The following is a 16,556-nucleotide window of genomic DNA, read 5'->3' on the forward strand; positions in this document are numbered from 1 at the left end:
ACTCAGACCACAACATTGCCATCGCAGGGTGCTGATCAAGAATCAGACCCTGATGAGACTATGTTGCCCCATCACGAACGCTATACCACCGACCGCCACGGTGACACAGACGAAGTTGCACACGAGCTACAAGAAGAGGTAATAGATGACCCAGTTCTTGACCCCGATTGGCAGCCATTGGGGGAACAGGGTGCAGGCGGCAGCAGTTCTGAAGCGGAGGAGGAGGGGCCGCAGCAGGCATCAACATCGCAACAGGTTCCATCTGCCGGGCCCGTATCTTGCCCAAAACGCGTGGCAAAGCTAAAACCTGTTGGAGGACAGCGTGGCCATCCGGTTAAAGCTCAGTCTGCAATGCCTGAAAAGGTATCCGATGCTAGAAAGAGTGCAGTCTGGCATTTTTTTAAACAACATCCAATTGATCAGCGCAAAGTCATCTGTCAAAAATGTTCAACTACCTTAAGCAGAGGACAGAATCTGAAAAGTCTCAATACAAGTTGCATGCATAGACATTTAACCACCATGCATTTGCAAGCCTGGACTAACTACCAAACGTCCCTTAAGGTTGTAGCACCCTCGGCCAATGAAGCTAGTCAGCAACGCAACATCCCTTCCGGCAGTGTAGGGCCACCATTTTCCGCACCACCTGCAGTATCTGTGCAGGTTTCTTTGCCAGGCCAAAGCCGTCAGGGTCAGGGAATCACCAGTTTCGTAGTAGGAAACACTGCATCTAGGGCACCGGTGGCAACAATACCATCTCCCACCGTCTCTCAGTCTGCCATGTCCACCGGCACCCCCGCTAGTTCCACGATCTCCAGCTCTCCAGTCCAGCTCACCCTACATGAGACTATGGTTAGAAAAAGGAAGTACTTAGCCTCGCATCCGCGTACACAGGGTTTGAACGCACACATAGCTAGACTAATCTCGTTAGAGATGATGCCCTACCGGTTAGTTGAAAGCGAAGCTTTCAAAGCCCTGATGGACTACGCTGTACCACGCTACGAGCTACCCAGTCGACACTTTTTTTCCAGAAAAGCCATCCCAGCCCTCCACCAGCATGTTAAAGAGCGCATCGTCCATGCACTCAGGCAATCTTTGAGAACAAAGGTGCACCTGACAACAGATGCATGGACCAGTAGGCATGGCCAGGGACGTTACGTGTCCATCACGGCACACTGGTTAAATGTGGTGGATGCAGGGTCCACAGGGGACAGCAAGTTTGGGACAGTTCTGCCTAGCCCACGGTCTAGGAAACAATTGGCTGTAGCCGTTCGCACCCCCTCCTCCTCCTCTTCGTCCTCCTGCAGAAGCGAGAGCTCGTTCACAGACCGCAGTCGCACAACCACTCCATCCGCAGCTGCCACTGTTGCACACCAGGTCTCCCATTATGGGGCAGCTACTGGCAAACGTCAGCAGGCTGTATTGGCTATGAAGTGTTTGGGCGACAACAGACACACCGCGGAAGTTCTGTCCGAGTTCTTGCAGAAAGAAACGCAGTCGTGGCTGGGCACTGTAGATCTTGAGGCAGGCAAGGTAGTGAGTGATAACGGAAGGAATTTCATGGCTGCCATCTCCCTTTCCCAACTGAAACACATTCCTTGCCTGGCTCACACCTTAAACCTGGTGGTGCAGTGCTTCCTGAAAAGTTATCCGGGGTTATCCGACCTGCTACTCAAAGTGCGTGGACTTTGCTCACATATCCGCCGTTCGCCCGTACACTCCAGCCGTATGCAGACCTATCAGCATTCTTTGAACCTTCCCCAGCATCGCCTAATCATAGACGTTGCAACAAGGTGGAACTCAACACTGCACATGCTTCAGAGACTGTGTGAACAGAGGCGGGCTGTTATGTTTTTGTGGGAGGATACACATACACGGGCAGGCAGTAGGATGGCAGACATGGAGTTGTCAGGTGTGCAGTGGTCGAAGATTCAAGACATGTGTCAAGTCCTTCAGTGTTTTGAGGAATGCACACGGCTGGTTAGTGCAGACAACGCCATAATAAGCATGAGAATCCCCCTAATGCGTCTGCTGATGCAAAGTTTGATGCACATAAAGGATCAGGCGTCTGCAGCTGAGGAAGAGGAAAGCCTTGATGACAGTCAGCCATTGTCTGGCCAGGGCAGTGTACAGGACGAGGTAGCGGGCGAAGAGGAGGAGGAGGACGAGGAGGATGATGGGGATGATTATATTTTTAATGAGGAAGCTTTTCCGGGGCCACTGGAAATTGGTGGCGCGGCAAGGCCGGGTTCTGGTTTTTTGAGGGACACAAGTGACGTGGATTTGCCTGAAACTGCCCCTCAACCAAGCACAACCGCAGATTTGAGAACTGGAACTTTGGCCCACATGGCGGATTATGCCTTACGTATCCTCAAAAGGGACACACGCATAACTAAAATGATGAATGATGACGATTACTGGTTGGCCTGCCTCCTTGATCCTCGCTATAAAGGCAAATTGCAAAATATAATGCCACATGAGAACTTGGAACTAATATTAGCAACCAAACAATCAACTCTTGTTGACCGTTTGCTTCTGGCATTCCCTGCACACAGCGCCCGTGATCGTTCTCACACGAGCTGCAGGGGCCAGCAGACCAGAGGAGTTAGAGGGGCAGAAATCAGAAGTGGCATTGGCCAGAGGGGTTTTCTGACCAGGTTGTGGAGTGATTTTGCTATGACCGCAGACAGGACAGGTACTGCAGCATCAATTCAAAGTGACAGGAGACAACATTTGTCCAGTATGGTTACAAACTATTTTTCATCCCTTATCGATGTTCTCCCTCAACCGTCATTCCCATTTGATTACTGGGCATCAAAATTAGACACCTGGCCAGAATTGGCAGAATATGCATTGCAGGAGCTTGCTTGCCCGGCAGCTAGTGTCCTATCAGAAAGAGTATTCAGTGCTGCAGGTTCAATACTAACAGAAAAAAGGACTCGTCTGGCTACCCAAAATGTAGATGATCTAACCTTCATTAAAATGAACCACAACTGGATTTCGAAATCTTTTGCCCCACCTTGCCCGGCTGACACCTAGCTTTCCTATGAAAAGGTCTTGCCTGTGGACTATTCTGAATGCCTTTTCCAATCTCGTAATTTTCAGCACCTGATTGTCCAGCATACGACATGTTTACACCTCACTAAATGGCCAAACTCCCCACACGGGGCCGTGGTATCGACACTTGGCGACAGCACCCGTGAGAGTGCAGTTTGTCTGAAGAGGTGGGTGAGCCCGCTTTTGGTCGACGGCACTGCCACTGGGTCCCTCCTAGTACAATAAAGTGTCTCTGGCGGTGGTGGTGCGCACCCAACGTCAGACACACCGTTGTAATATGAGGGGCCCTGGGCCTGTACCGCCGGCCACAAGACAGTTTCCCCCCACCCCAGCTCAAATAGTGCTCTACCACTTGCAAAATTATCTCACAGCTCCACCAATGTTTAGTCTATGCGCTGACATCCTTCAATGCCTGCCACTGACAATACCATTGTATTGACATTTTTGTTATGTTAGGCCTTCGATGCCTGTCTGTGGTCACTCCTTCCACTAGGCCTCCACTGACCACACCACTGCTGCCCGTGTACCCCTGGAACCAATTTAAAATTGCCTACAGCCATGTGTTATTATTTTAGGCCTTCGATGCCTGTCTGCGGTCACTCCTTCCACTAGGCCTCCACTGACCACACCACTGCTGCCCGTGTACCCCTGGAACCAATTTAAAATTGCCTACAGCCAGCCCAATTTTTTTATTTTAGGCCTTCGATGCCTGTCTGCGGTCCATTCTTTCAACTACTACTACACTGACCAGGTCACTGCTGCCCGTGTACCCCTGGAACCAATTTAAAATTGCCTACAGCCATGTGTTATTATTTTAGGCCTTCGATGCCTGTCTGCGGTCCATTCTTTCAACTACTACTACACTGACCAGGTCACTGCTGCCCGTGTACCCCTGGAACCAATTTAAAATTGCCTACAGCCATGTGTTATTATTTTAGGCCTTCGATGCCTGTCTGCGGTCACTCCTTCCACTAGGCCTCCACTGACCACACCACTGCTGCCCGTGTATCCCTGGAACCAATTTAAAATTGCCTACAGCCAGCCCAATTTTTTTATTTTAGGCCTTCGATGCCTGTCTGCGGTCCATTCTTTCAACTACTACTACACTGACCAGGTCACTGCTGCCCGTGTACCCCTGGAACCAATTTAAAATTGCCTACAGCCATGTGTTATTATTTTAGGCCTTCGATGCCTGTCTGCGGTCACTCCTTCCACTAGGCCTCCACTGACCACACCACTGCTGCCCGTGTACCCCTGGAACCAATTTAAAATTGCCTACAGCCAGCCCAATTTTTTTATTTTAGGCCTTCGATGCCTGTCTGCGGTCCATTCTTTCAACTACTACTACACTGACCAGGTCACTGCTGCCCGTGTACCCCTGGAACCAATTTAAAATTGCCTACAGCCATGTGTTATTATTTTAGGCCTTCGATGCCTGTCTGCGGTCCATTCTTTCAACTACTACTACACTGACCAGGTCACTGCTGCCCGTGTACCCCTGGAACCAATTTAAAATTGCCTACAGCCATGTGTTATTATTTTAGGCCTTCGATGCCTGTCTGCGGTCACTCCTTCCACTAGGCCTCCACTGACCACACCACTGCTGCCCGTGTACCCCTGGAACCAATTTAAAATTGCCTACAGCCAGCCCAATTTTTTTATTTTAGGCCTTCGATGCCTGTCTGCGGTCCATTCTTTCAACTACTACTACACTGACCAGGGCACTGCTGACCGTGTACCCCTGGAACCAACATCAGAAAATATAAAAATAAGTATTTTGCTTACAAAAAAGAAAATACTGGAGAGATATCAAATGCAGACATTTTAACATTAAAAACAAACACACAACTAAAATCTGGTACAGTACTAAAAATGGCCACCAGCTACAATTACTTTCTCCTGCAAGTAGTTAACTGAAAGGTTTTTTCAATTGAAAACACACATATGGCATCCACCGAGTGTTGTCCTGTCGCGTCTTCTTTATATTATTGCCGAGAAGATGCAAAACAATGAAAATAATAAAATCATTAATTACCAAAATAATAGAGAAAGTCAACACCACATTGCAAATAAACATTCATTCCAAATAAAGAAGCAGGGCGCGTCCGAGGGTGAGTATATACCTAATAAGAATATAATCACCCTCGGACGCGCAATGCTTATTTCCAACAGCCTTCCTTCCTAAGAATCAGCCCTTCCGTGGTGTAGAGAGACGTTGTGTTACACTCCAAGGTGTTCCCCAGGTTGCCTTTCCTGAGCTTCGATCTTCCGGCTCTCGTTTAGTAGTTGTTGGAAACTACGCTGCATTAGGCCTTCAAATTGGCTATGGGGTGTAGAGAGATGGTGTGTTCCACTCCAAGGTGTTCCCCAGGTTGCCTTTCCTGAGCTTCGATCTTCCGGCTCTCGTTTAGTAGTTGTTGGAAACTACGCTGCATTAGGCCTTCAAATTGGGTATGGGGTGTAGAGAGATGGTGTGTTCCACTCCAAGGTGTTCCCCAGGTTGCCTTTCCTGAGCTTCGATCTTCCGGCTCTCGTTTAGTAGTTCTTGGAAACTACACTGCATTAGGCCTTCAAATTGGGTATGGGGTGTAGAGAGAGGGTGTGTTACACTCCAAGGTGTTCCCCAGGTTGCCTTTCCTGAGCTTCGATCTTCCGGCTCTCGTTTAGTAGTTCTTGGAAACTACACTGCATTAGGCCTTCAAATTGGGTATGGGGTGTAGAGAGAGGGTGTGTTACACTCCAAGGTGTTCCCCAGGTTGCCTTTCCTGAGCTTCGATATTCCGGCTCTCGTTTAGTAGTTGTTGGAAACTACACTGCATTAGGCCTACAAATTTGGTATGGGGGAAACATTGGCGCATCTGCGGTCCCTCCTTCCTCTAGGCCTCCACTGACCTGTCTACTGCTGCCCGTGTTCCCCTGGAACCAATTTTAAATTGCCTACAGGCAGCCCAATTTATTATGTTAGGGCTTCGAAGCCTGTCTGCGGTCCCTCCTTCCACTAGGCCTCCACTGACCTGTCTACTGCTGCCCGTGTACCCCTTGAACCAACATCATAAAATTAAAAAAAAAGTATTTTGCTTATAAAAAAGAAAATACTGGTGAGATATCAAATGCAGACATTTTAACATTAAAAACAAACACACAACTAAAATCTGGTACAGTACTAAAAATGGCCACCAGCTACAATTACTTTCTCCTGCAAGTAGTTAACTGAAAGGTTTTTTCAATTGAAAACACACATATGGCATCCACCGAGTGTTGTCCTGTCGCGTCTTCTTTATATTATTGCCGAGAAGATGCAAAACAATGAAAATAATAAAATCATTAATTACCAAAATAATAGAGAAAGTCAACACCACATTGCAAATAAACATTCATTCCAAATAAAGAAGCAGGGCGCGTCCGAGGGTGAGTATATACCTAATAAGAATATAATCACCCTCGGACGCGCAATGCTTATTTCCAACAGCCTTCCTTCCTAAGAATCAGCCCTTCCGTGGTGTAGAGAGACGTTGTGTTACACTCCAAGGTGTTCCCCAGGTTGCCTTTCCTGAGCTTCGATCTTCCGGCTCTCGTTTAGTAGTTCTTGGAAACTACACTGCATTAGGCCTTCAAATTGGGTGTGGGGTGTAGAGAGAGGGTGTGTTACACTCCAAGGTGTTCCCCAGGTTGCCTTTCCTGAGCTTCGATCTTCCGGCTCTCGTTTAGTAGTTCTTGGAAACTACACTGCATTAGGCCTACAAATTGGGTATGGGGTGGAGAGAGATGGTGTGTTACACTCCAAGGTGTTCCCCAGGTTTCCTTGCCATTGCTTCGGTCTTCCGACTCTCGTTTAGTAGTTGTAGAAATGTACACTGCATTAGGCCTACAAAATGGGTATGGGGTGGAGAGAGAGGGTGTGTTACACTCCAAGGTGTTCCCCAGGTTGCCTTTCCTGAGCTTCTATCTTCAGGCTCTCATTAAATTGTGGTTAAATGGAACAACTGCATTTGGCGTACTAGTTGGTTTGGGGCCTACTATCGGTGTCTGCCACTCCTTGCTGTTCTCCTGGTTTCCTGTCCTGAAATTCCATTTTCAGGCTCTCGTTAAGTAGTTGTTAATGTTAGACTGCATTTGGCCTACTAGTTGGGTTGGGGCCTACTATCGGTGTCTGCCACTCCTTGCTGTTCTCCTCCACTGAACAAAGCTGTGCCGCCTGTTTACTACGGTTGCCAATTTTGAACTGCATTTCGACTACTTACTGATTTGGCCCTACTCTCTGTGTCAGCCTCTCATTCCAGTTGTCCTCCACTGCAATGCCCCCTGGTTATTCCTGTGTTACCAATTTTGAACTGCATTTAGCCCACTTTATTCTTTGGGCCTATATCTGTGTTTCCACTTCATCGTGCCCATTGCCCAGCCAGTGATAGATGAGTCTGCTGGTACATTGACCCATAACGCAACATTCCCCGTGCATGCTACACAACAACATTGTGACCCTGCTGAAAGTCAGGTTGCTCTTCCCGCATACCATACCACCTTACACGGGGACAAAGAGGAAGGTGCAGATGAAAGTGCAGGTTCCTTCATCAGGTGGGGGGAGGAATACTAGTTGGCGACGTCACTGGCACAGGGCCTCTCATAGTACGCAAAAGTGTTGCTGCCGGTGGGAGGCGCCCCCGCCGTGCAAACACACCGCTGTACTTTGAGGGGCCCTGTGCCAGTGCCAATGCCAACAAGTGGGCCCCCCCTGCTTGCTCAGGATCACAGCACTTGCAAAGTTGAAATACTTACCTCTCCCTGCTCCACTGCCGTGATGTGGTCCAGATTTCCTGGGCCCACTAATTACTTGAACCAGCCCTACCCCACACAACTTTAGCCAAATGACCCCCAATTTCAAATGCCTTCCAATTATTATAAGGTAAATTACGCTTGACAAGCTTCATTAAGAAGAATGGATGGTTTTGACATTAAAATGGGCACTCTAGGTGTTTTGCTGGCCCCCACTCAACTCACTGCCGACTATGCTGCCCCATTGACTTGCATTGGGTTTCGTGTTTCGGTCGATCCCGACTTTACGTCATAATCGGCCGATTTCACTCGACCCGACTTTTGAGATAGTCGGGTTTCGCGAAACCCGGCTCGACTCTAAAAAGGTCAAGGTCGCTCAACTCTAGTGGTCACCACCGCATTCCCAGGTAGTGTAAAAAGTCCAAGCCCGTATCCAAACCCTGGGATATAAGTAAAGGTGTCTGCTGTGTGCCGTGTATGTGTTCCATGTTTGTGTAAGATCCGGGAGACAGTTGTAACGGTGACTGTTTTGCTTGTGGTTGCTGGGTAATAGACCGCAGGAGGTCAAATCGCTTGATAAGTTATTGCAGGATTCCCGTGCATAGGAGGGACAGGTAGTCCCGGGACAGGTAGTCCCATGTTCCAGGCTTGGGTAGTGATAACTTAGAGGGCTACTGCAGATTCCCGTAGTGCCGGCGAGCCAGTTAGGACGACCGGACGGAGTGGTAGATTTCCCGCTCATGTTTCTCACTCAGATGGCCCAGGCATAGGTGTGCCCAGTGCGATTGGCAGTAGTCTGTTCCCAGAGCAACTTGCACATGTCACAGAATAATAAAAAGGGGCATTGGGGTCTCCTGGACGTTTGTATCTGTTCTGTTCGTGTCACGTATTGCTGCCCCTTAGTGACAGAGCCAAATTTTTGAAATCTGACCAGTGTCACTTTATGTGGTAATAACTCTGCAATGCTTCAACAAATCCCAGTGATTTTGAGATTGTTTTTTGTGACAGATTATACTTTATGATAATGGTCAATTTAGGTCAATATGTTTTGTGTTTATTTAAAAAAAAAATCTAATATTTGAGAAAAATGTAAAACAATTTGCAATTTTCTAAATTTGAATGATTATCCCTTTAATCCAGATGGTCATACCACAGCAAACCATTAATAAATAACATTTCCCACATGTCGGCTTTACATCAGCACAATTTGTAAAATGTTATTTTATTTTGTTAGCATTTTAGGAGGTTTAAAAATGTAGCAGCAATTTTTCATTTTTTCAAGGAAATATACAAAATTTATTTTTTTATGGACTTATCCATGTTTGAAGTGACTTTAGGGGTCCCATATATTGGGAAACCCCCAAACATGATACCATTTTAAAAACAGCACCCCCTGACATATTGAAAACTGCTGTCAGGTAGTTTATTAACCATTCAAGTGCTTTACAGGAATTAATGCAAAGTGGTATAACAGAAATGAAAATGTGTATTTTTGCCACCTAAATGCCTCTAACTTCTGAACAGATTACTAGAGCTGTCAGACTGTAAGGCCGCTATTTGGTCTTGAATTGCCATGGCAAACATCAGGACCACAAAATCATGATCTGACGGCACCAGTTTGGATAAAGATGAAGCCCCCACACTCTGTTAACCATTTATAATAATGTAGTCACTATTGACAGCAGCATCTAAGGGGTTAAACCGATTTGGAAAGTGCAAATACTGATCGTGGTTGATACAGCAAGTTGTCAGATATAGTGCACAACCGACAGCTGCTGGATTGTCACCTCTATGTGGAGGCTATTCTCTTATATCTCAGGTCAGTTAAAAGACGTATTGGCTGTCATTAAGGGATTAAGAGCATACAATTGTATAGAGAAGTTTTTTTTTCCTCTTTTTCCCCTTCCCCTTCTGCTGTAGCAAATATATATCTATTGTAAATCACACTTATCACATCTGTTTTTGCAGTTTCCTGTTTCTGCATTCTTAATAGTGCTAGCTACAGTAACAATTTTTGAAGAAGTGAAACTAAATGGTATCTATCATTTTTGCTGTGACATACTTGTTTTTAGATACATGATTTTAGTGACATTGGATACAGCAGCATAAGAAAAAGGGAAGTGTGTGTGTCTGGCTGCGTTTGAGCACAGAGAAAAAAAAAAGAGAAACCGTTTTAACTTTTTACTCTTTTGAAGGTTTTCCTTCTGTCTTTTTATATTTTAAAGTTTTTTAAGTTTTTTAAGTTTTCCAAAGTTTTTCCTTTTGTATCAAAATTTTAAGTTTTTGTTTGTGTACCAAGTTTTTGATGGTTTTCTTTTCTTTTGGTTTCAACTTCTTGTACCAACGTTTTGAAGGTTTTTTTTTTTTTATATACCAATTTTTTTTAAGTTTGTTGTTGCTTTCTTTTTCCTTTTTGTTTGTTTTTCATTTTTGTTTTCGCCATGGGGAATACGGTGGCCAAGCAACAGGAGGGTCTTTTACTTCCTGAAGAGAGAAAGGCCCCCCAGATAGTGGCAGAACACGAAGGTGTTAAGTATGTGAAGAATTTTGGAAGGTATAAAGTATGTGAAATCCATAAGAATGGTAGACTTCAAGCTGCGGAATGGGATGACGTAGAAAGGAAAATATGAGAAGTTAGCTGATGTTAAATTGCTGAATACTAATACATACTAATACTAATACACAAGGGGGCATTCTTTGCGTCTGGAGGAGAGAAGGTTTTTCCACCAACATAGAAGAGGATTCTTTACTGTTAGGGCAGTGAGAATCTGGAATTGCTTGCCTGAGGAGGTGGTGATGGCGAACTCAGTCGAGGGGTTCAAGAGAGGCCTGGATGTCTTCCTGGAGCAGAACAATATTGTATCATACAATTATTAGGTTCTGTAGAAGGACGTAGATCTGGGGATTTATTATGATGGAATATAGGCTGAACTGGATGGACAAATGTCTTTTTTCGGCCTTACTAACTATGTTACTATGTTACTATGTTACATGGTATAAAGTGGCAGCAGAGCTTACATCATTTAGGTGGTACAGAAAGATATGGGAGCAAACCAGGAAGTGTTTTTTTATGTGTATAAGACGGGAGATATTAGATCTGTGCATTCTGCTCTCAGCAGAATCCATGGTATAGGGAGTTTTTGCTGGTATCCATGGTATAGGGAATTCTCTTCTCTATCCTCCTTTTTCTCTGTCACTCTTTCTCTCCTCCTCCTTCTTTCTCACTCTCCTTTCCTCTCCTCTTTCTCCACACTTTTCTTTTTTTTCTCTCTCTCTCCCTCTATCTCTCACCTCCACACATCTCTATCTCTCTCCTCTACTCCTCCTTCTCCTTCACACCTCTTTCCTCCTTCACTCACCCTTTTTCTCTCCTCCTTCTTCTTCACTCTCCCCACACCTATCTCCTCCTGCTCTTCCTTCTCCACACCCATCTCCACTCCTCTCTTCTCCTCCTCTTCTCTCTCCTCCACACCTCCCATCTTCTCCTCCCTTTGTTCCTTTTTCCTCACTCCTTTCCTCACTTCCTCCTCCTATACACCTTTCGTCAACCCCTTCTTCTTCTTCTTCATCTCCTCCTTCTTCTCTGCTGTATCTCTTCTTCTCTGCCCCATATATCTCCTCCTGTTTCAGATTCTTCTTCTTTGTTGCTTGCTGGGCCAAATCCCAATTCAGACAATGTGGTGCTTACAGCACAGGCACCACTTCTATGTCCCTGGCACAGTCCAGCCATTGCCAGTTATGATATTGGGGGAAGAAGGTGAAAATCCCCCTACACACAATGCAGTAGGAAACCGACAGAGGCATCAGGCAGCAGACAGCTCAGCCCTGGGTGCAGAGGGGGGAGGACTGACATCATCATCATCTACTGATAATGTACAACTTCAGCACCGGTCAGAGCTGCCTACATTCACATCTATAAGAACTATAAGCCTATGCTTCAGCAAGGGGGAGACATCCTCACACAAAAAGGCAACTTCTAAGTCCGAAAATCAGCCAGTGTATGACCCCAGCACATGCTATCACAACTATTCTTCTGATGAAGATGAAGAGGGAACATCATACATGCTGCCCAGTACTAGGAAAAGAAACCCACAGGCATCAAGAATGCAGGGGCAGATAGAGGCTCCACAATTCCAGTATGTGCAGTTCACCCCAAGTCAGGTGACCAGCATTCTCAACAATCTTCCAGACCCAGAGATGCATCCCATGCCATTTTACCGAAGAATGTAGCAGAACTAGCAAACATATGCAGCCACCTGGAGTGATCTCTGGGCCATAAATGGAAGTAAAAGCAGGTGATGCACTCTGGCCAATCATGAAGGAACAATTCAAACTTCCAGCAGAATTAGATGTACACACTTGGGAGTCAGGGCCACAGCTAACTGAACAGCTCAGAGAGTGGGCCAAAGGCAGATTGGCAGTACAAGCCCTCAGCTTACATGACATGAGCCAAGACAAGACAGAGTCTGTGGAGAAGTTTCATGGCAGAGTAATGCAAGTATTCCAAGACTTAGACTTCACCTTTCATGACCAGATATACAGGCAAATGGTGAAACAGACCTTTGTGCATGGACTGAGACAGCCAATCAGGAAACCACTGGTAGTGGCTAGGCCCGAGAACAGGTCAATAGCAGTGGACTGACTCAGCAAAACGGGTTATGTGCGCCTAGGAGACTGTTTATTGCCGATTGTGACCAAAACTGCCGCCATCATAGCGCCACAAAGAGTACGAAGAAGGAAAGGGGTGCCACGCTACTGAGAACGCCGGAAGGGGAGCCAGAAGTGAAGATGCTGCAAAGTGTTGAGCGACACACCGGAAGAACCGCTGTAGACTCCGGAGAGGAGACACCAACCTCAATAAGGTTGCAAAAGGGAGCAGCTATGTCAAACCAGGTGGAAGAAGTGATGGCAGATGCAGCCGCAGCCCCTGTAATGCCCCAAGACCTCGGGTTGGATGCAGCCGCTGGTCTCACGGCACCCCCGGGCCTCACCACGGATGCACCTGCAGGGCCCACAGCTTCAATCAGCAGGCCGAACCCTGCTGCCGCTACAGTGCCCATCATGCCGCTGTCCACAGTAGCCAAAGGGATTGAGTTCCAACCAGGAGTGCAGAAAACGGCCCCTCTCATGGTGACCACTAAAACCACCCTACGAAGACAGGAGAAGTGTCAAGTGTTACAACTGTGGCAAGTTTGGCCATTTCCGGAACCAGTGCAGAGCACCCATGCAACCCAAGAGTTGGTCCAGAGAAACAGGTCAAGGAAGAAGTACAGAAAGCAGTGAAGTATCCTGTACATAGGACAGGGGAAAGCAAGCCAGGTCTGCAAGACACTACGCTCCTGACATGTAAAACCCCATCTGCAGGACCAATACCTCAAATTACCCGGAAAGTGGATGGCGTTGTCAGATCTTTTCTTCTGCACAGCGGTGCAGCCAGGAGTGTGATGAGACCTGTGGAACTCCCCGATCCCACTTGTCTATCAGAATCCTCTGTGTCTCGCATGGGCATTGATGGTCAAGTCAGACATTCCCAGCCTACAAGGCCTCTGAGCGTGTGCACTCAGCGAGGACACTCTATCCTGTCCCAGTTTGTGGTGTCAAGAACCTGCCCATTCAACCTACTGGGGGCAGACCTACTGCAGACACTGAAGGCGACCACAGTGTTCCAGGAAGATGGGATCGTGACACCTTCTTCATCCCTGACCCAAGAAGAATCATGCCCTACAAGAACCTCAAACAACCGATGGAGGCCTACCCAAGGAGGTACTGGACGTAGCACTAGAAAGTTTATGGTCTAAGGGACCATGTGGAAAAACCTCAAGTTGTCCAGTACGGGTGTCACTCAAGCCTGGTACCCCGTACCCTCGTAAGTAGAGTTGAGCTCCCTTTTTACTTTTTTAGGATCGAGTCGGGATTCGCGAAACCCGACTTTGTCAAAAGTCGGGTCGGGTGAAATCGGCCGATTATTGCGAAAAGTCAGGGATTGGCCGAAACACGAAACCCAATGCAAGTCAATGGGGAATCAAAGTCGGCAGTGAGTGGAGGACAGGAAAACACCTACAGTGCCCATTTTAATGCCAAAAACATCAATTTTTGTTACTTAAGCTTGTCAATCTTAATTTACCTTATAATAATAGTTAGTAGGGTTGAGCGAAACGGGTCGGCCATTTTCAGAAGTCGACAACTTTTGGCAAAGTCGGGTTTCATAAGTGGGGTCGGCCATGAGGTCGGCGATCTTCTGAATCTGGTATCGGAATTCCGATACCGAGTTCCGATATGTTTGCAATATCGGAAATCGGTATCGGAATCCAGATTTAAGTGTAAAATAAAGAATTAAAATAAAAAATATTGCTATACTCACCCTCTGACGCGCCCTGGTACTAACCGGCAGTCTTCCTTCGTTAGAATCAGCGCGTGAAAGACCTTAGATGACGTCGCGGCTTGTGATTGGTCGCGCGACCGCCCATGTGACCGCTCACGCGACCAATCACAAGCCGCGACGTCACCGAAGGTCCTTCAAGCGCTGATTCTTAGGAAGGAAGGCTGCCGGAAAGAAGCAGGGCGCGTCCGAGGGTGAGTATATTCCTATTAAACGTCTACTACTGTATGTACTCTACCTCATTAATAAACCCCTCTTCTTCACTGCATTTACGCATTGGTGTGTGCCAAGTTTATTGTCATATGCATTACGGCTTGGGCTCCTACTTGAGCACCACCCCATCTTAGTAGTGCCTCATTCGCATTAGCACTGGCACAGGGCCCCTCAAAGTACGGCGGTATGTTTGAAGGCGGGGTGCCTCCCACCGGCAGAGACACTTTTGCATACTAGGAGGGGCCCTGAGCCAGTGACGTCGCCGAGTATGCCCCCCCACCTGATGAAGGAACCTGCACTTTCATCTGCACCTTCCTCTTTGACCCCGTGTAAGGTGGTATAGTATGCGGGAAAGGGAACTTGACTTTCAGCAGGGTCAGATTCTGGCTGTGTAGAGTGCAAGGGGAATGTAGTGGTCTGGGTCAATGTACCAGCAGACTCCTCTAGCAGTGGCTGGGCAATGGGCAGGATGAGAAGGAAACAGTTAGTAGGCCCAAATAATAAAGTAGGCTAAACGCAGTTCAAAAGTGGTAACAGGACTGTTATGAGCTGGTGGTCAGGACAATAATGGACCTGGTGGTTAAGAGCACACGGAATGACCTGATAGTTACTGATAATAAGGACGAGCTCTGGGACGTGGGAACTCTGCTGACCGCAATCCCTAAACCTATCAAACACACTAGAAATAGCCGTGGATTGCGCCTAACGCTCCCTATGCAACTCGGCACAGCCTAAGAAACTAGCTAGCCCTGAAGATAGAAAAATAAAGCCTACCTTGCCTCAGAGAAATTCCCCAAAGGAAAAGGCAGCCCCCCACATATAATGATGGTGAGTAAAGATGAAAATACAAACACAGAGATGAAATAGATTTAGCAAAGTGAGGCCCGACTTACTGAACAGACCGAGGATAGGAAAGGTTACTTTGCGGTCAGCACAAAAACCTACAAAAAGGCCATGCAGAGGGCGCACAAAGACCCTCCGCACCGACTCACGGTGCGGAGGCGCTCCCTCTGCGTCCCAGAGCTTCCAGCAAGCAAGACAACAAATTAAATAGCAAGCTGGACAGAAAAATAGCAAACCCAAGAAATACAAGCTGGAACTTAGCTTCTGATGGGAAGACATGTCACAAGAACGATCCAGGAGTGAACTAGACCAATACTGGAACATTGACAGGTGGCATGGAGCAAAGATCTAAGTGGAGTTAAATAGAGCAGCAGCTAACAAATTAACCTCGTCACCTGTGAAACTCAGAAACACCCACCAGAGGAAGTCCATGGACAGAACCAGCTGAAGTACCATTCATGACCACAGGAGGGAGCCCGACAACAGAATTCACAACAGTACCCTCCCCCCCCTTGAGGAGGGGTCACCGAACCCTCACCAGAGCCCCCAGGCCGACCAGGATGAGCCAAATGAAAGGCACGAACCAGATCGGCAGCATGAACATCAGAGGCAAAAACCCAGGAATTATCTTCCTGACCATAACCCTTCCACTTGACCAGGTACTGGAGTTTCCGTCTCGAAACACGAGAATCCAAAATCTTCTCCACCACATACTCCAACTCCCCCTCAACCAACACCGGGGCAGGAGCATCAACGGATGGAACCACAGGCGCCACGTATCTCCGCAATAACGACCTATGGAACACATTATGGATGGCAAAAGAAGCAGGAAGGGCCAAACGAAATGACACAGGACTGATAACCTCAGAAATCTTATACGGACCAATGAAACGAGACTTAAACTTAGGAGAGGAAACCTTCATAGGAACATAACGAGACGACAACCAAACCAAATCCCCAACACGAAGTCGGGGACCCACACAGCGCCGGCGGTTAGCGAAACGTTGAGCCTTCTCCTGGGACAATGTCAAATTGTCCACCACATGAGTCCAAATCTGCTGCAACCTATCCACCACAGTATCTACACCAGGACAGTCTGAAGACTCAACCTGCCCTGAAGAGAAACGAGGATGGAAACCAGAATTGCAGAAAAACGGCGAAACCAAAGTAGCCGAGCTGGCCCGATTATTAAGGGCGAACTCAGCCAACGGCAAAAAGGACACCCAATCATCCTGATCAGCCTACAGCCTGCAGTGATCCTCAACCTACTGAACAGCCGCACAGCCAGCTCTTCCCT

Source organism: Ranitomeya imitator, chromosome 3 (genome assembly GCF_032444005.1).
Source record: "Ranitomeya imitator isolate aRanImi1 chromosome 3, aRanImi1.pri, whole genome shotgun sequence".
Taxonomy (NCBI): Eukaryota; Metazoa; Chordata; class Amphibia; order Anura; family Dendrobatidae; genus Ranitomeya; species Ranitomeya imitator.